The sequence below is a fragment of the Eumetopias jubatus genome, unplaced genomic scaffold, assembly GCF_037043125.1.
Source record: "Eumetopias jubatus isolate StellerSeaLion01/CBP00866 unplaced genomic scaffold, mEumJub1_p1.0 scaffold_3, whole genome shotgun sequence".
Lineage (NCBI taxonomy): Eukaryota > Metazoa > Chordata > Mammalia > Carnivora > Otariidae > Eumetopias > Eumetopias jubatus.
Genome location: NW_028274809.1, coordinates 136618988 through 136639503, shown reverse-complemented (window position 1 = coordinate 136639503; position 20516 = coordinate 136618988).

Sequence of the window (20516 nt, the reverse complement as noted above, 5' to 3'; positions counted from 1 at the left end):
AAAACCACCAAATTTCTAGCCCGTTGAGCCTTCTTAATAGAACTACATCATCATTCTTTCCCATTTTTCCATTTACGTTCAAGTACGTTTATCCTTATATTATCTGATTTCAACCCTGGCCAGAAGATTTTTACCATTAAAGGCATATGGATGAGTTTTCTGCTAAATGGTTTGAATAAAAGCAATGAGGTTAAAGGAGGTTTCTTGGCTACTCATCAGGGCAGAACAGTAGCTTCTTTGTCTTTTCAGATTCTCTGGTGCTTGGCCCTTGCCTCTTCTTGGATAACTTGTTGCTCTTGGACATGCTGGGCCTCAGCCAGGTCTGGTCCTCAAACCAACCCACAACTTATTCCCTTCAGGCAGCCCAAAGCCGGCCATGAGCACAGAGACCCTCTGTCCTCAGCAGTCAGGCTTCCAGAGTGGCCGGCCCATTTTGTGAATCTAACACCTGATATAAAATTTCTAATTACAGACACCAAATTCTCTCGCCTAGGAGATCTGAAAACGCAAGCTCCGCTCTTTGTTAGGACGTTTTATTTTCATTGGAAAGCCCCTGCCAAATGTTGGCCACATTTCACTCTGTCTGATCCATGCTTTTTATCTCTTCTCAACCAGACAAACACATAATGCTTCATTTGCTGGATGACCAGGCAATCCATCCATTTCCGAGATCAACTGGTACGCAATGCTCCTGCCGGGCCACTGTGCTGTGCAAAGTGCTCCAAAGGTATTTCTCAGGTTCTGGCAGGACTATCATTCCTCAACAAAGGCCTTACAATTTCAAAGGGAATTGAGATCATTCGGTTTCAGCTGCATCAGTGGTTCTTCCCTGAGTCTTTAGACACCAATGCTAGATTTAGAGATAAAATGGTGAAATGGGTTTGATGCCGGATTTAGAGATCAAATGGTGGAATGGTGGTATATAAACATTTGACAAGTGGCCATTCTGACACATGCATATTTAAATCTTTTTGCAAAATTGTACCTTTTTGGATGGTTTACATCCTAAGATATTGGTCAGTCGACTTTCCATCCACAGTACTAATGGAGAGCCTGGCCCATGTCTGTGCATCAGGGACAGTGAGACAGGAAGAAGTCCAAGGATTATAAAGCTCTGACTAACCCTCTTTCTTATTCCAAGTAATGCTTGATATTCATGCAGCTTCTGTTGCACGTGCACCCCAGGAACCTGGGTAGTACTCAGAATGGCCCCAGCCAACGGGAAAAAAGAGACTGCTGAGGTCTGACACTGCCCTGGGCTGTCAGGACAGAGGGTCAAGGTCAGAAGTGGGTCAGGGAGAGATGAGGGATCCTGGAGGAGTCTGCTGGGAAGAGCAGATAGTGTCCAGGCCTCTGCCTGGGATAGCTGGCATACATTTGGCAAGACTGTCTCCTTCTTGTGTTTCTTTTGGGAAACAGTATAGTAATGGAACGCTGAAGAGGATTCAGATAAAAAAAAAAATCCTGCATCAACTCTGGGCCCAAGCCTTCACATTCATCCATTCATTCGTTCATTTGTTCAGTGATTTATTGAGCAACTATGGTCATAAGTACTATTCTAGATTCTTACAATACAGCAGAGAATGAACCAAATGAGTCCCCTGCTCTTTTAGAGCTTACCTTCTAAATGGGGATGGCAGAGAACTGACAAGCAAACATACCAGATAATTTTAGTTTATGATAAGTATTTTGAAGGAGTGGGGGCCATTTTACAGGGAAGGACTCTCTGAAGAAGGTGATGTTTTTGGTAAGAACCAAAGGACATAAAGGGGGACCTCACTGTGCAGTGATCTAAGGAAGAGAGCTCTAAGCAGAATGAACAACAAGTGCAAAGGCCCTGAGATAGGAAACATCTGGGGTTATTTGAGGGATTGAAGAGGCTGGAGCAAGCATAGTGAGTGAAACCGTGGCTGGGATGAGCTGAGAGTGTCACACAGAGGCCTCATCTGGTGAGCGCTTGCAGGCCATGGCAAGGAGTTGGTATTTTAGTTTTGTTACAATGGGAGGGCAGAGGGCAGTCACTAAGCTGCTTTGGGTTGAGCTTCCCAGGATTCCCACAACCTAGTAGTCATTTAATCTTCTGGGTCACAAAGACAAATTAAATTTTGCGTAACTGTGTTAAATGTTTCAGTCATGTTGTCTAACAGGACCACAGCCCCTACTAAGGGAAGCTCCCCTTCTCACATACCTGCTTAAGACACATTAGTTAGAATAAAGGTACATCCATATGTCATGAACTGACCCTGCTCCCAATAACTGATAGTATCAGTTACCTGTGGTAGGCCCTACACTCATTTATCGAATGTTTATTAAGTGACTGTTATATACCAGGAATACAATGGTGAGCAAAACTGACACATTCTTTGCTATCATGTGTCTTACACTTTACCTAGAAAGCCTGACAATTAAATAGGCCAGACATCAATTGTTCTGCTATGATAGGGAAAGTTATGGGAGCATCTAGCAGCATAGTCAAGTAACCTGATCAAGGAAGACTTCCTGGAAGAAGTGATGTTTAAGCTGAAGGCTGAAGACTAAGTAAGAGAAGGACAGCTGGAGAAGAGGAAGAGTTTTCCAGGTGGAAGGAAGAACATATAACCAGAAGTAAGAGAAAACACAGCCTATTTTAAGCAACTTAAATAATTTCAGTACGAGGTGAGGGAGAGTACAAGATTGAGAAGTAAGACATGAGGCTGGTGAGGTACCTAGGGACCAAGTCATGAAGCTAGAACATGAAGTGTTGTATAAGGATGTTAAAGTAGCTGTACTTTATCATGTAGGCAATGGGAACTCTCTGAAGGATATGGAAAAATGGATTGGGATTGGAGGAAGATACTGGCAGGAAAATCATTGTACTGATTCAGGTGAGAAATGATAAGTCATTTGGCCAAAAATAGTAGTCATAGAGATGGAGCAAAGTTGACTAATTGCAGATACATTTATCCACAGCTTAAAAAGATAATGGGGCACCAACTCTCTTTCTGAAAAATTAGAGGGAAGTGAGCAGAGAAAGAAAGAGAGAATGAAACTAACAGAGAGAAAAGCTGAAGAGGCCATGATAGATTGTGTAAGCCAAATTTATAATGCAGTAAGAATATGTAGATGCTATGAAGAAAAGGAAAGATATGCAGAGTATAGGGAAAGAAAAGTACGTGTGACCCACGAGAGAGGGAGGGAGGGCTGGCCCAATTCCTGACAGTTCCCTGGTTCAGTTCCCAAAAGGTTCAGCTTTCTCATAAGCTCTGTTCCATGAATTCCCATGATCTTCAGATCCCTTAATGTTGCACCTAAAGGATCCTCCCCCTGCCCCCCACACAAGCTAGTTTGATTGAGTTATAGTTCTTGCAACTTAAGGAATCTGAATAAATCAGAAATAGTTATACAAACTAATTCTTCAAGGGGCGCTTGGGGGGCTCAGTCAGTTGAACCTCAGACTCATGGTTTCGGCTTAGGTCATGATCTTGGGGTCCTGGGATCGGGCCCTGCACCAGGCTCCAGGCTCCGTACAGATTCTGCTTGTCCCCCTCCCTCTGCTCCTCCCCCTGCACTCTCTCTCTCATAAATAAATAAAAAATCTTTTAAAAAACTAAGTATTCAAGAAGCTAATTAATTAATACAGAATACAAATTAATGCAGTTATAATGAAAAGTATAACTTCTGAGTGATCACAGATGTTCTTTTTTATGGATCAACTACTTTTCAATATAGTAAATCCAACAACAATCAAAACGTGGCTTGAAGAGCATAGATTCAGAACAAAAAGTATTGAATGGCCATGATGTCTGATGGGCCCATCTCTCTGCCACTCAGTCTCTAAGGGGTGATGCTGAATCACAAGAAATCACTTCTGAGGCAAGAGAACACAAACCCTGAGCTGGTTACTCACAGAAGATGAGGCAAAAGAACCTGGATGAGAAGCTACCTCTTGGTTAAGAAGCTCTCCAGTTTATACTGGAGAAGTCAGGTCAAACATCCAGGGCGAAGTGAAGGGATGAGGGAAACCCAAGACGATCGATCATGTTGGACATCAGGAGGATGGGTTAGAATGGGACAAGGCTCCAAGTGTGGTGACCACTGGGAGTCCAGTTTGGTTGGGTACAGTACAAGAAAATTAAGTAAACTACCATGTTTCAGGCCTGTGTGGGAACAAAAAAAAATGTGAAAATCTGGCCCATGCTCTTTTTTTTTTAAATATTTTATTTATTTATTTGACAGAGAGAGACACAGCAAGAGAGGGAACACAAGCAGGGGGAGCGGGAGAGGGAGAAGCAGGCCCCCCGCTGAGCAGGGAGCCCGATGCGGGGCTCGATCCCAGGACCCTCAGATCATGACCTGAGCCGAAGGCAGACGCTTAACCGACTGAGCCACCCAGGCGCCCCGTGGCCCATGTTCTTAAAGGACTTACGGTCTAGTGAGAAACACAGACATGTACACAGATAACATAAGGTGGGAAGTGAGAAGACAGGTAAGTACAGGTGGTAGGGGTTTACAATGAGGTTCAAGATAATAACAGCTGAGCTCAGATAGGAAGGTCGAGTCATAGTTATGTAGGAATGTCAGGAAGTGCAAAATTTTAAGTATATTTGGAAGGAGCTGAAGCACCAGAAGCAGGCTGTATTAGTGGTATGTAAAAAGAAAAGTAGGGACTAGCAGAAGAAAAGCCTGGAGAGTTAAAGGGAAGTCATATCATGAAAGACATTTTTATTTCCAAGACTTTTAAAAAAAAATAAACAATGGTAAAAATTTTTTCAACAAAGAAGTTTGCTCAGTTGCAAAAATGAATGCTTAAAATATGTCTAAAAAAACCTAAAAAACAAAAACAAACCAACAAACTAGAAATATAAGGAAATTGACAAAACACCATTATAACATAGCCGTTGGTAAGTAGATTTTTGAATTCCAAATATCAAGTAAACACAAAATAACAAACATTCTGCTGAAAAAAATAATCGAACTCAATTTAGTAGAAACATGTTAAGATATGGACACTACAAATAGGGAATATAAACTTTTCTCTTTGTGAACTGGAGACAAAAAACATACACTCTTTCCTATTTTGATGTAACATCTCTTAATATTGGTCATGTGTTTAGCTACAAAGAAAATCTTAGCAAGGTATCTTACATAGAGATTTTATAGATTTTTTTTCTGATTAGATTCAATTAAGCTAGATATCATAATAAAATTGGACTTGGTTTTATAAGAAGTCACTGAAAGATTTTTAAGCAAGAGAGTGACACAACCAACCATGTAGCAATGGGTTGGAGGGGAGTTAGGAGAGACTGGAGGAGGGAAATCAGGTAAGGAAATACTGCAACAGTCCTGGAAAGAAAGAATGTGGGTCTGAGGCAAGATAGAAGTAGTGGGGAATGGAAAGAGTAGACAATTTAAAATACATTCAGTAGATAAAGAACAAGGACTGGCTGGCTGATTGAATTTAAGAGAGAGAGAAGTGGGGGTGGGGGGATGCAGAAGAGTTAAATGATTAAATTAGGTGGTGACCTGGTAGAAGTAGTGTCATTAATTTAGATGAGGAAGACACATGAAGGAACAGGTCTGGGGAAATGGGGAGTTCGTATTTGGGCTTGTTGGATTTGAGCCCATAGTCCAGTTTAAGGAGACAAAGAAAATTGTAAATTGACATTACCAGGAAGGTTATCCTTTTTCATAGAAGAAATTCAGAACTAAGGCCATGATAGATGGGAAAGCATCAGGGTTCCTCTTTTATTTGGTGCCCAGTAGGGGATGAGGGTGGCTTATCAATAGTATTTAATAAGACTTAACACCGCCTACCTCTTACACCCAGGAACAGTTAAGACATGTTTAGGAGTATCTTAAGATGGGACAAAAAATGTCCAGTCCAGTTGGGAAGACAAGACTAGGGACTATACAGCCAGTGCCACAAATGTCCACTAAAGCAAATGTCCACTATTGGAAAAGGGGGCAGGACTGTAAGTGAAATGAGAAAAGGCCTTGCTTTTAATAAGTCATGGGGAGAAACTGACCGCTCTGCGCGCGCGCACACACACACACACACACACACACACACACACACACACACACACACGAGTCATGGGGAGACACAGAAGTCTTTCAGGTGTGGGATGGATCATAAACAATGGCCCACAGATAACAATACACTGAGGGGGAGCAGTGGAAGGCTCAGGACACAGAACGGGCATGCTGGGGAGCAGGAGGGAGGGAGGAGGGACCTGAAGCCTGGGAAGGAGTTGGAGCTCAACAGGGCAGACAAAGGGCGATGTGGCAAAGATTGTGTCAAGAAGCTAGAGTTACTTCATGGCTCTTACGTAAATTAAAGCCATTAAAACTAATTTTGCCCTGTAAATTTTCCTGAGAATGTTTCTACACTTCTTTGGATAATTGATATCCAAGACCAATGAGGTTCAGGAGAGACTTTTATCTAACACAGACACAAAGATAAAGCCTAACTTTTTGCTTTCACATTTGAGGATTACAGGATTTTGATTACTTGAGGGGGCTTAGTAAGTGTTGATTACAATGATTTAGAAAATCCTTAGGGCGTCAGATGGTGATGCGACATAAGCCTTCTCAAAGAGTATATTTAACGACTTACTGGTCTAAAGCACGTGCTACAGAGGGCCCGGACAGGGGAGAGGCAGACCTGCTTGGCCATTAAGTGGTCTCGAAACAACATGACCTCTTTCATCTGTGGTTTTCTGACTGTCTTAGGGTCTGTTTTCTGACTTTCTTACTGTCTTTTTCTGACTGCATCTTTCTAGACTGTAAGATAGGAACTGTAATTTCTTCATTCATTCAACAAGTGTTCTATGAGTGTCCACTGTGTACCAGGCACTATTCTACTTACCTTATAATATTATTTTGAGAATTAAATGAAATAACATAAGTGAAAATACTTAGCAGAGTGTCTAGAATCTATCAGGTGCTAATTGTACTCATTCTTCTATACAAGAGGATTTTTTTGGGGTATTTGAGCCATTATTGGGTCAGGCCAACAATGGGCCAAGACACTCAGGGCGTTTATTACAAATACCAGGGTGTTTTGCAGAGCAAAAGAAATGACTAAATCGGGGATCCCAGAATGAAAAGACATTTAACTTTATACATTTTTGAAGCAGTAGGATGAAGAGCGAAATTTTGCCCTTGGGAAAGTGAAGCAGGTTTAAGTCAAGGCTATTCTGGGAAACCTGTGGAGGGTGCAATGAAGCAGCAGGGGTGCTCCAAGTTAAAATCCATTGGAAATATGAATGCCCTACTAGGTCTAGAACATTTAGAAAGAACTACAAGGTAGTTTGCTTCATCAACATGTTCAGAGTTAAGGTGCATGACAAAATAATTGAGACATCTTTAACTGTAAACACTGCAATGCACCCACCGAAGCCTGGAATGTGAATTTGCAATTCAGGATAAATATTTTGAATTGACCGGGTAAGGGCCTTGATAACTCAGATATTAGCATTTCCCAGTGCTCCAAATAAGTCATTTGAAAAAAGAAAGGAAGACAGGTTGACTCAAGCTGGAAAACATGTTTTCTCTCAGTATTACTTTTGCTTTTGAAGTGAGCTGGTTTCATTATCAAAGAGTGTAGCATTTGCCACTTCCCTTTTATAAATTGACCTTTAGCCCTGACCTTGAAGAGCCTAATAAGGTTGGTCAGAAGTCACAATGAGATGGAATATGCCTGATTCCCAAAGAGAAAATGGCAAGATTAAGGTTATTTACATGTTCCCCCTTAGTGCCCAGAAAGGCAATAACATTACTTATTACAATATGTGATAACTATAACTGTCTATTTATTTTTCAGTCTTTTCCAAAAGACTAGAAACTCCTTAAGGGCACAACCTGTGTGTTATTAATCATTGTAACCCCAACTGCTTGAAAATCTCCTTGGAGGAGAGGCTCTGTAAATGCTTTATAGTAAGCAAGCAGATCAATGAATGGAGAGAAAGAGGGAAGGAGGAATGAATGGATGGATGGATGGATGGATGGATGGATGGATGGATGGATAGAAGGATTCCTGGCTGTAAAGAAAAATGCCATAAAAATACAGGAAATGGTACTGAAGTAAGGGGAAGACAAGATAGCCTGATTGACTTAGACCCGTAAGAATCACTGATGAGGGATCTCATCCTAGAGTCATTGGGAAGAAGAAAACTTGGATTCATTTTTCCTGTAGTTTCTCCTAATCCATCATCCCAAAATTCTGCTCTGTTCCTCCAGCAAAGCAAGATTCTATTGGATAAATAAGGCTACCTTGTGAGGCCCAAGAACACGTAAGAGCATCAGGACTCTCTGAGAAGGGCACAAAGTCTATCTATCTCATTCCTGTCCATGGAGTAGCTATCCTGAGAGGCAAGGGCTCCATCTGCCTGAACTAGACTGGATGATGGGTGTCTTGGGCCACTGAGATGGATAGACTCATAATGGATAGACTATGGGGGAGTGAGGGGTGGAGGAGCTTTAGGAATGGAGTCAGCGTAGCCTTGCTTGCAGATTTCAGAGTGTCAGTGGTGAGTTCCAGGGACCATACTTGCTATTTAGGGATTTGGTAAGGTCAGCACCATAGGACACCCACAGCAAAATCCATCTCCTGCCAGGGCAACTCAGACTGAGACTGACAATATTATTCCATCTTGGAATAATAAGAGAACAGTTAATTCATTGACCCCCTCCAAAAGATGGAGAAATGGCTCCCTGGCAAAGGCCTCTGCAGACGTATGAGCAGCCAGGAGGAGACAGCACATCCAGGAACTGAAAGAGCTGGGGGGATGGAGGGGCCTGAGGTTCCCCTCCCTGAGCAATGCTGACCTTCGGGAGGAGGTTGTAGCACAAGAATGGTCATCAGAGAACATAGTCTTTGCCATTCTATTGGCCTGTGGAATTTGGGAACTCTCAACTAACTGCATGGAAAACAGCCCAGGGACTCACTTGCACAAGGGTGCCACCTGGGGACACGATTCACACAAATTCCAAGCTTATAATTCAGGCATTCATCAAGGTGGGTATGTTGGGAGGGAGGGCCAAACATATGGTACAAAGGGAAAGCTTGACTCGTAGAAGATTATTCTGCAGCAATTGCCTCTGACTGTTAAGGAGGTAGCAGAGCAGGGTGTTAGGAGCATGGACTTGGGAGCCAAATGCTAGGGCTTCAGTCTTCTCTTGATTTCTTTTGCTCCAAGACTTTGAGTGAGTTTCCTCATTCCCTAGGTCCCTGCTTCTTCATCTGTTGAAGGGGATAATAAGAGCACTTACGTCACAGAGTGGGTAAGAAGATTAAATAATCCAAGTCAGAGCTGTCATATAAGTACTTGATAAATATTAGCATACATGCAAAGTATAACCTGACTTATAAAATGTGAATCATATCTTATGTGTCCAAACACAGGGAAGGTTCCTACGTAATTGCCTGTAGAGCAATAGTTGGGTATGGAGTGGTGACTGAAGAAGATGAACCGGGACATGAATCAAAAGCATACTTTGTGATACACTCTTTTTTTTCTAAGATACTAAAAAATCCCTTGTTGACCTAAAGTATTTAAGGAACATAGTTTGGAAACCATTGCATTATTGGACCAAAAATAAAAGCTATATGTCCTAGGGGCGCCTGGGTGGCTTAGTTGGTCAAGTGTGTGACTCTTGATCTCGGGGTTGTGGGTTGAAGCCCCATGCAGGGTGTAGAGATTGCTTAAAAAATAGAATCTGAAGGGGAAAAAAAAGCAATATATCCTAAACCGATTATAGTGAGGTCAGGTGTACTGCCCATTCTTGCTGGAATAACCAGAGGCAACGTTTAGAGCTGGGCCCACTGAAGACATTCCTTCTGACATTTGGGGCCTATGCCAACAGGTGTGATCTTGATTTTATTTAAGGGGTTTATGATTGACAATGCCAAGGAAAACATTTAACAGGACCCCAGCTTAGAGGAAATAAAAATCTGTTATTTGGGGTTAGTGAATACACACAGAAGCTTCTAAAACATGTATAATAGGACGTTGGTGAGATAGTGAGTAAAAAATCTAAATCTAAATGCCTGTGAGTTTCACATACTAATACAAATAATAAAGTTTTAAACAAAGGACACAAAAAGAGTAAAGAGCAAGTTAGGAAACATTGACTAAGAAATTAACAATCACCTCAAATTTGCTCCGCGCCATAAGAAGTGGCCAGGGTTTTTGTTAAGTTATTTAGGTCATTTAAAACTGCCACATGAACTGTAATTTCCATTTCTGTTTAAAAAAAAAAAAGGCTTTGAAAGGTAAATTGTCATTCGAAGATGACTAGAGCTTAAATCTGAGAATCATTAATGTTTATGGCTTGTGGTTTTTTTAAATATTACCCCTAGGTGGTGACGTTGAGGGAAAGGCCTGGGGGAAAATGATCTCTGGCCTCTGGGAATTCTTTGTCTCATCTACCCTCCCCTGGTCCTTTCTCCTCTCCATTCCTTACCTTTATCTCCCCGGGGTAGCAAAGGATTAGGAGTTGAGTTTCATGTATTTAATTACACACACCTGGCAGGAAAAATGCCATGGACAAGGCTGTGATCAAATGATAAGGCTACAGTCAGCGACTAATTAAGAATGCCAAGCATGGGGCGCCTGGGTGGTTCAGTTGCTAAACGACAGCCTTTGGCTCAGATCATGATCCAGGATCCAGTCCCGCATCGGGCTTCCTGCTCAGCAGGGAGTCTGCTTCTCCCTCTGACCCTTCCCCCTCTCATGTGCTCTCTCTCTTTCTCAAATAAATATATAAATAAATCTTAAAAAAAGAAAAAGAACACCAAGCATATGAGATAGTTTCATTATTTCCGAATAGTCTAATAAAGTCAATGTTTTATATATTTAATAATATAAACTCTATATGATTATGCCTATAGAGAACGAGGCATAACTGGTATATGCAAGTTATACTTTCAGAGTTTAAATCTTCTCACTTTTGGTCTGCACAACAGTGTCATCAAGGCAAAGCAGAGTTGGGGCGAAGAGAACCAAGGCCAGAAATGGCTGATGGAGCAGAAGACACATGAAAAAAGGCCCTGCGTTCCTGGTAATTAAAGGTCTTGGTGTAGAGTAGGAGGAAATAAGGATAAAATACTAAGGATGAGTAAAGGAAAAGTTGTTCGTTTTGAGATGAGAAGGAACAGAATAGGGATGGAGATGGATTTTAAAAGAAGGAATGGGTTCTGGTCAAATAGGTAGACCTGTTCTTAAGCAGAAGACAAGCTGTAAATACTTACACGCAGGTTCCTTCATATATTTTTGAGGCTAACTGAGATTTTTCCTGTTCTCATCTCTCACCTTCCCCTACTCCCTCAAAATATTTATGGTATCCGAGCTTCTTTGAACCGAGAATCAAGTTTTCCATTCCACAATTAGAGACAATGCTTGATAAGCAAACTAGCTGGCCCAGGTAACATGAAACTCTTTCTCACTAAAATGTTAATAGCTGATACTGGATCCTTTGCTCTTTTGATAGGAAGAGGAAGTAAGAATGGGAAGGCCCTGGCATGAAAAGCCTTCCCAAAGAAGGAGAGGAAAAACAAGAGAAACAAGTCATGTTTATGACATACTTATGTGTCAGGTGTTCTAAGTGCTTTGCATGAATTAACTTGTCTAATCCCCACAGCAACATATCTGAGGGACATCCTATTACTAATCACCATTTTACGGATGAGGAAACTGAGTCATAGAGAGGTTAGGAAACTTGCCTAGGGTCATACTGGTAGGGCCAAGGTTTGAATTCTGGCATTTCTAGTCCTAGTACCCATACTCTTGGCCATGGCTGAAAAAAAATTGGCTCAGAGAGAAGATGGCCCAGGAAGCAAAACTTTCCTATGTGAATCATGTTCCCTAAAGTCAGCTTGTTTACTCCTAAGTGTCAGGGGTAAGGAGGAGTCCAGTGCAGAGGTGGTTTATGTTGCCACAGCATTGTGAATCTGCTACTTACAGGAACACCAGCAGAGGTTACTACATTCAGTCCTATGGAACATTGTGACACCCTCTCGGTCCCATGTGTGTACTGGTTTGCCGCCTGAATTAGTGATCCTGTTGCAGTTATTAAAGCTTCCTGTGCCTCTGAGTCCACATTTGGAAACTGGGTTATTTCCACTTGTCAGCTCTCTGACTCAGGGGAATGCAGAGGGCTAATGGGCTGATAACATGCAAAGTGCTTTGAGCCATAAACCAGGACTAACTGAACTTTTAGAGAATAGTATGACTTGGAAGTGGTATTTAAATTGACATAAATGGCAGAATATTCTCCTAGTAGCTCCTTTGGATGTTCTTGGTTGAGCTGCCTGGTCCACCATGGCTGCCTGAGTTCTTCTCTAGACTTTCACACTGAGCAGCGTTAATGGAAAACTGTCTGGTGGACCTGGACAATGCCCCTATGGCCTGGGATTGTACAAATTATGTGGAGATAAGGATTCCTAATTCAAAATAACAATCTTCCAGTCAGGACCTTGACAGCCATTGCTTATCAAAAAAGATAAAAAGAACTGGATCCACTCCAAGGAAACATTTAACTTAATTGCAAACACCATACCTTAGCATTTAATGCAAATGAGAGTGATCTAACTGACACCACCAAGGGCAGAACCAATTGCAAAACTTTAAAAAAAATAATGATTTACAAAGAGATGTGGGTAAGGAGATACCTGAGACTAAATGAATGGGGAGAGAAGGAGTCTCAGCTGTAGCTATGATTAAGGACCAACAGGCACAAAACGAAATATAAAGCTAGGGTTTTTTAAAAAGAAAAATGTGTCTGATTAATCCACACCATCTAATGGAATTTCCGTCCCATTTTTTTACAGCATAGAAATATTAGTTGTCAACCTATGTTTTCAAATAAAACAAATGACAACAGAAGGGTGATCAAAATATTTTTAATAGATGCAGTCACCAACTCAATGATACTTATGTCTTGTATTCATGTTTTTTAAGGGTCAGAGTCATACCTGAGCACAGTTATGCCCTTCCAGACCTGAGAAAGGAAGCAATCACTGTGAGCCAATAAATAAACACGACCAGCGGGAATCAAGGGGGAAATTCAGGAGCAGAAATGGGACAGCTTAAAATAGTTTACAAAAGAGTTTGAGAGCAAAGAGAGGACATTGAACAACGAAAGGAAGGTGGTAGACGGTCAAGACCATACAGTATTTAAGAAACTACAAATCCAAAACAAGGAAAATAAAAGACCATTTTCCAGAGCGCAGTTGTGATTCAAGCCATTTCAGATAAAAGCTATGACAAATTTCCAAAAAAATTTAGGAGCAAGAAATTTGATTTTAAGATGCTAAGCCTTCCTTTTTGGCAGCATTTTCTCATATCTGCAGACACTTCCTTTTAAGTACTCAAGGCCCTACCTATTACTCACCAAAGGGAAAATATTGATGCGGATTCATTAGTGTGAGAGTTAAGACAGGCATAATATTCCCAGGAGAATTTACAGATTAAAGCTCATCTCTAAATGAGAAGGAATTTTTAGATGGAAAGCTTGTGGAAGAGGCATGAGACCCTTCCTCACGTCCCTTCTCCCAAATCTCACTGAAGGTACATTTTGTGTTTGCCTCTGTCTTCCTTGGTCCCATTTATGACAGTGGTTGTTATCCCGTTCATAAACACGTCTTCACGTTGTCTTTGCCCGGATGGAAAGGGTTTCCTTTCAACAAAGAACAATGGGATTTGTGTAAGGAAAAAGTCATTTAGGTAAAATTGTGCTGTGATATTTTGTTATGTCCAATCTCTGATAAGGTCACTGAAAACCCACTAATGAGCCATAAAGTGTAAGGGAGACCAGTAGTCATTTAACAGTCCCATTTCATGTACAAATGTTCATTGCTTTTGCTGAGAATTGGGGCGTAGGGCTGATGCTCCAAGTCTCTGCGCCAAAGCTTGTTTACAAGGGGGGGAAGGATAGCTTCCTTGGCCACACTCTGCGAGCCGCCCTACTCTGCACTGCACTCAATAGGAAGAAGGGTGGAGTTAGGCACACAGGGTTTGGACAATGCTCCAGTTCTTTGCACCCCAAATATTTACTGAGACAGGTCATTCTTCGGAGATGCCAGGCCTCACCTACAAAAGGTGGCAGAAGGACAGGAGTAGAAAGAAGAGCTCCCTCTGTTCGGTAAAGATGTGCTCACTGGGTCGGGCGCCTGGGTGGCTCAGATGGTTAAGCATCTGCCTTCGGCTCAGGTCATGATTCCAGGGTCCTGGGATCAAGTCCCCCATTGGGGTCCCTGCTCCTTGGGTGCCTACTTCTCCCTCTGCTTCTCTCTCTCTCTCTCTCTCTCCCTCTGTCTCTCGTGAATAAATAAATAAAATCTTAAAAAAAAAAAAAAAAGATGTGCTCACTGGGTCTACAGTGATTGCCAAAGCAGCAGTATAGAAATACAAGAATTGTCCGACACACCCTCTTCAAACCGATCACCCATTTAAAAACTCAGCTTCAGGGCCACTCGCCTATGCACGTCCCACCCAGGCATTTCTGAGTGTCCAGGCAGCTGTTCCTGCTACCTGGAAAAGTCTTCTCCTCATCTTGAGTCTACCTTTTCTTCTGGATTCCCCTCTAGCTCTCTCCACATCCCACTTCCTGTTTCAAGCCTCTCCCGGTATCCCAGTGCACAGTAATCACTTTGTGCTTCAGCCTCCTGCACCACTCGCCCAGCACTGGTAATTCTGCGGCCGTTACCTGTTTACTGCTTCAGCTCCCCATCCCCAGCACCAGATCTGCCACGTAATAGTCAACCTCCACGCTGTGCCTAGAAACGGTGACACATTCTTATTTAGACTGGTGTAAGCATCCCTGTCTCGAGTTCATGTTTATGTAAATTTTATGTAATTTTTAAACGCCGATGAAAGGTTTTTCCATGGTCAACATGTTTGAAATGTAGTACATCCTTGATATGTAGTCATTTTCAGACATCGTGGGTTTTATTAGGATGCATAAGAAACAACACTCTGCCGATCTGGGGAAAAAGGAAGAACAATCACCTATAGAGAGTGAGAGGAGCAAAGAGGATTCATACAGTCCTAAACCCACACTGGTATGACCAACTAGTCCAGTTTACCTGGGACTTTGCCAGGTTTAACACTGGAAATCCCACGTCCTGGACAACCCCTCAATTCCAGACACACTGGCACAGTTGTTCACCTACCGGGTGGCCAGTGAGCATTTTGACAAGAAGCAAATGCAAGTTTTAAAAGCTGGGCTGAGTCCCCTTTCTCCTCTCTTACCTCAAATCCTGGTGCCACAAGCTTCTCCAAGACAGTCTACTCTTCGATGACAAGTACCCAGTTCCCAGGAAGGAATCCCGGGTTTATTCAATTCTCTCGACTTCAGAAGCAGTCTCAGGCCTGGGAGGACAAATGGTCAAGGGAAAAAGCTTTATACAGAGTTCTCACAAAACAGAAACTAAAAGGAATATTTGGAACAGGAAACAGTGACCTTCATGGCATGAGTCCCAAAGGGAAAGTCAAAGGCAGAGACTCAGGAAGGCAGATGTCCAGAGTCCAGGAGAACTCCAACTCACAGCAAACATTCCATACCAGGCCTGCTAATTGGAGAGCCAGAGCAGCTGGTGTGATAATGTTCCTGTGCAATCAACCCAACTGTGACAATTCGAGTGACTACATTAACGAGAAAACTGGAACCTATGATTACAAACACATCTGAATGTTGTCACATGTAGCAGAAAGTAGTGATATATTCTGAGCGACAAAAATCTATACTACACAATAGACACATTCTGAAAAAAAAAATGGACCTCAAAGAAGCGTAACAATAACAATACCATAAATAATGGTGTATTCAAAAATCAACCCCAGCTCTGTAGTTTGCAGAATGACAGGAATTTTTTTCCATAATAGAATGATAGCACATTTAATAATTTCAATCTGCATAATGTTTAACACAGTAACTCAGAACAATAAAACAATAAAAATATAATTGGGAAATGGAAATTTTATTGTTTGTATTTCTATACTATCACTCAAGATAAAGGTGGAGTTGATTTCTTTAAGTATAGATCTCTAGGGGCACCTGGCTGGCTCAGTAGAGTCCGTAGAGCATGCGACTCTTGATCTCAGGGTTGTGAGTTCGAGCCCCATGTGAGGCGTAGAGATTAGATCAAACAAACAAATAAATAAATAAATAAACTTCCTGTGTACTGAGGTACAAGTGCAAGTAAGGCAACTTGGCTTAGAGCTGAAATTTAGGGTACATGGTGCAGGATATAATCTTACCACCAGAGGGTATTGTTTCCTCTTCCGGATGGTTGGCAAGTTTATGTAACCAACAAACTAACCCTAAACCAGCCCCCACTAAAAATGGGCCAGGCCAGATCACAGCAAAGTGGATTAATCTGTAATATTCCCACAAATTCCCTCTCGTCTTCTCATTTTAGAGAGAGAGCAGTTTTCTTTCGGTTGAGAGAATCAGGCTGGCAGCAAGCCAACTTACACACACACTGTATGTAGAAAACAGATCACACCCCTTGTGCTGGTCAAAACAAAGAGAATGGCCACTTAGGAAATTAGCCCAGGTGGCTAGTTCTGATTACCCCGCGAGGCAGGAGTTTCAAGGGAGTCAGAGCTCAGCGGCTAGAATGAGTGAACAGAAGGGATTTCAGGGGCAGCATGGCCTCCTGCTTGAATTTTGATGTAAGCTGATTTACAACTGAAAAAGGTCCATGTCTTGTTAGAGACCAAAAAGCCTAGGAAAGTTACCAGAGAGATTTTGACAACTTCCAAAGTCAGCCAGGGCATCTGTCCCAGCCCATCAGTATACCGAATTTAGAAAGCAAGGCCCTGGAAAGGTGCCCCAGGAAGATGCCCAAGGGAGTCAGTGTGAATCCGGCTAAACGCTTACTCTTGAAAAAGGAAGGCTTTGTCCCCTCCAGCTCGCTCAGTGCCAGAGGCTCTGTCAGGGAGACAGGTTTGAAGTGCAGAAATATGGGATATTAGGTCATCTGCCTGGCCGAAGGCAAGTTCAACAAATCCAAACTTCGAGTCAATAAGTAATTTCCGTTTTTTTAATGACCAAAAATAACACTTGTTCATCGCTAAAACTTCAAACAACACAGAGGTAAGAGTAACAAGTGTGGGACTTCCTTCTCACAGGCAGCGCACTCCCCTCAGCCCCACGCGCCAGGAATATTCCCTGTTGATGATTTGCCCATATTTTTCAGGGCCTCCAATTTCTTTTTCTTTTCTTTCTTTTTTTTTTTTTTTAAGATTTTATGTATTTATTTGAGAGAGAGAGAGAGAGCACAAGGAGGGAGAGGGGCAGAGGGAGAGGGAGAAGAAGGCTCCCCATTGAGCAGGGAGCCTGACATGGGGCTCCATCCTGGGACCTTGAGATCATGACCTGAGCCGAAGGCAGATGCTTAACCGACGGGGCCACCCAGGTGCCCCCAGGGCCTCCGATTTCTGTGAATAATAAAAAAAATCGATCAGTCTTATCTGTCTAGCTCTCCATCTATCTATTCATCCCATGCATGTCTCAATTGCCCATTTGGTTTGGTCTTATTTTTGCAAAAAGGAGATGCTAAAATACATGTTCTTCGGGCGCCTGGGTGGCTCAGTTGGTTAAACGATTGCCTTCGGCTCAGGTCATGATCCCTGGGTCCTGGGATCGAGTCCCGCATCGGGCTCCCTGTTCGGCAGGGAGTCTGCTTCTCCCTCTGACCCTCTTCCCTCTCATGCTCTCTATCTCTCATTCTCTCTCTCTCAAATAAATAAATAAAATCTTTTAAAAAAATAAAATACATGTTCTTCTACGTGAGTTGTTCATTCCGTAGATCATTGAATTTTTTCAAGTCTATCTCATTCTTTTTAATAGTGACACAGTATCCCATTGTACAGACGTCCCATAACTCTATTTAGCCCTTGCTCTATTGATGGACATTTATGCTGTTTCCAACTTCTTTTTCTATTACAAAACTGCTATAATAAAAGTCTTAGTTAAAAGAAATAGTTATTGGGGCGCCTGGGTGGCTCAGTCGGTTAAGCGTCTGCCTTCGGCTCAGGTCATGATCCCAGGGTCCTGGGATCGAGCCCCGCATCAGGCTCCCTGCTCCACGGGAAGCCTGCTTCTCCCTCTCCCACTCCCCCTGCTTGTGTTCCCTCTCTCGCTGTGTCTCTTTGTAAAATAAATAAATAAAATCTTTTAAAAAGAGTTATTAATGGGTATGTTGTGTTCAGGATCATACACTGTGCTAAGCCCTCTATAGGATATTAAGATGAATAAAATATATTTTTGCCTACTAGAAGTTCACTCTCTAGTGGGGAAGAACTATACATATCTCACATATGAAAAAAAGACCTAATAATAAGTCATTATACAAATAATATTTTCAAACAAACAAAATTCTGTGCCTGGGGAGCTGAGAAAAGGGAGGCATCTAATTCTAATAGCTGGATTAGGAAAGGTTTCAGGAATTGACTTCATCTATGTAGAGATTTGCTTTAGTGTGTTTCATGTAGGGAAGTTGAGGTGGAAGCTTGTAGAACTCTTAACAAAGTCATTCTTTTCACCATGCACTGAGATACGATTTTTTAAAATAATTTTTTATTGTTATGTTAATCACCATATGTTACATCATTAGTTTTTGATGTAGTGTTCCATGATTCATTGTTTGCGCATAACACCCAGTGCTCCACGCAGAATGTGCCCTCTTTAATACCCATCACCAGGCTAACCCATCCCCCCACCCCTCTCCCCTCTAGAACCCCCAGTTTGTTTTTCAGAGTCCATCGTCTCTAATGGTTCGTCTGAGATACGATTTTTACTATCTGAATTTCCCTTAGCAGATATAATTTCAGAAAGGTCTGGGAACGCTTTGTCCTTCTTCTAAGCTTATTTTGCTGGGTTTAGTCTGAAACTGAAAACTCACTACCAATATCCAACACGGTAGCGCTTTCTGCTCTAACTGCAACATTTTCTGGGTAAAAGTATGCTTTCCAAATCAAGCATGTCAGAGACTGTTGAATTATTCTTGTTACATGTGGTGTGACTGTCCAGAGGAGGATTTTATCAGTACACTAAATCCAACAATGTGTTTTAAAAAGCAAAACGTGCAATAACTCACTTGTGATAACAAATCTCTTTAGGTCGGAATCCTCCTGGCAATCTGTAAACATGCTGAAAGGAGAGTTTTTATTTTTAAGCAATCTTAATTAGCAGGTCTTTTTCTTATTAACGTCTTCAAAGTGCTTTGAGCTCCTCCCCAGATGAAAGCTTCTGTGTGCGTACAAATTATTATTATGCTCACAAAATACACACACTAAATGCAGGAAAAGTGCAAACAGTTTAACTCTGCAGCCTGCGATGCCCTTGCGACACTTTGATCTGCCAATATAGCCATCAATTATTCTATATCCTTTACTCTCTAAATGCATGCATCAAAGCATTCTCATGCACACCCTTGTAAATCCAGCTGTTTATTCCAAAATAGTTCCTCTTAATTAACCCTTGTTTCCTTCCCCTTTGTTGGCATCTGCTGAATGAGCTTTTCTTCTTTTGAGGAGAAGGTATATGTAACCTTGGCTTTGGAATGGAAAATAACTCACGTTTTTTCTCTACAAAGATGGTCATGACATAAAAGATGGGTATTAATAAAGATTCTTTGATGCCCTGGGAAAATGCATGTGATATAGTAAGTAAAAAAAAGCATGGTACAAAAATGGAGAGAATATTATCTCAGCTGTACTACCAATAATTGCTAATATGAATTGAACACAATCATTTAGCTCACCGACCTGAACGCCTTCCCTATGCAATATACTTTAATCTTCACCATGAGGTGAATTCTATCATCTCCCAGGTAGCTCGGAAAGGTTAAATGATGGGGTTCTGGCCGGCACTGTCCGGTTCCAAAGCTCATTCCCTTAGTGATGGTCATGCTGCCTTTTAACAATGACTGTCCCTGGGTAGAGAGATTTGGGATGATTTTTTTTCTCCCAACTTTTTTATACTTACACATTTTAAAAAGAATCCAAACTCGCATACTAACCACATGAATTAATCAAATAAAAATAAAGAAGGCATTATTTATGGGCGTGCTGCCTTGGGATAAACATAAGAAACATGTCATTAACCTCAGAGTTCTCTGGGTCTTTACCTCTTCATCTTTAAAATGAGGGGATTGAACCAAGAGATTTCACAGGCACCTTTCAGTTCTAATGTTACTTTAGTCTTTTAGTTCCTGATTATGCCACAGAAATGGCACTTTCCTTCAAAAATAAGTAGGTTCTAGTTCCCTAAATTTGCTCAAAGAGCTCTGTTAAGCACTGAGGGAAGAACCACAGAACTGAATGTTAAATGAATCCAGGTCGTGATTCATCTTTGAACACCAAAGAAGAATAAAGACTACTTTTGTTAATGATGAATACTGAATAACTAATGTAAAATTATTACATAATTAATAAATTATAATCACAAGTGAAGAATACGCACATTTTTCTGATCTAATTCCAGAGTAAAAGACAAGTTGCACTGAAACTCAGGGCCAGGTCTTT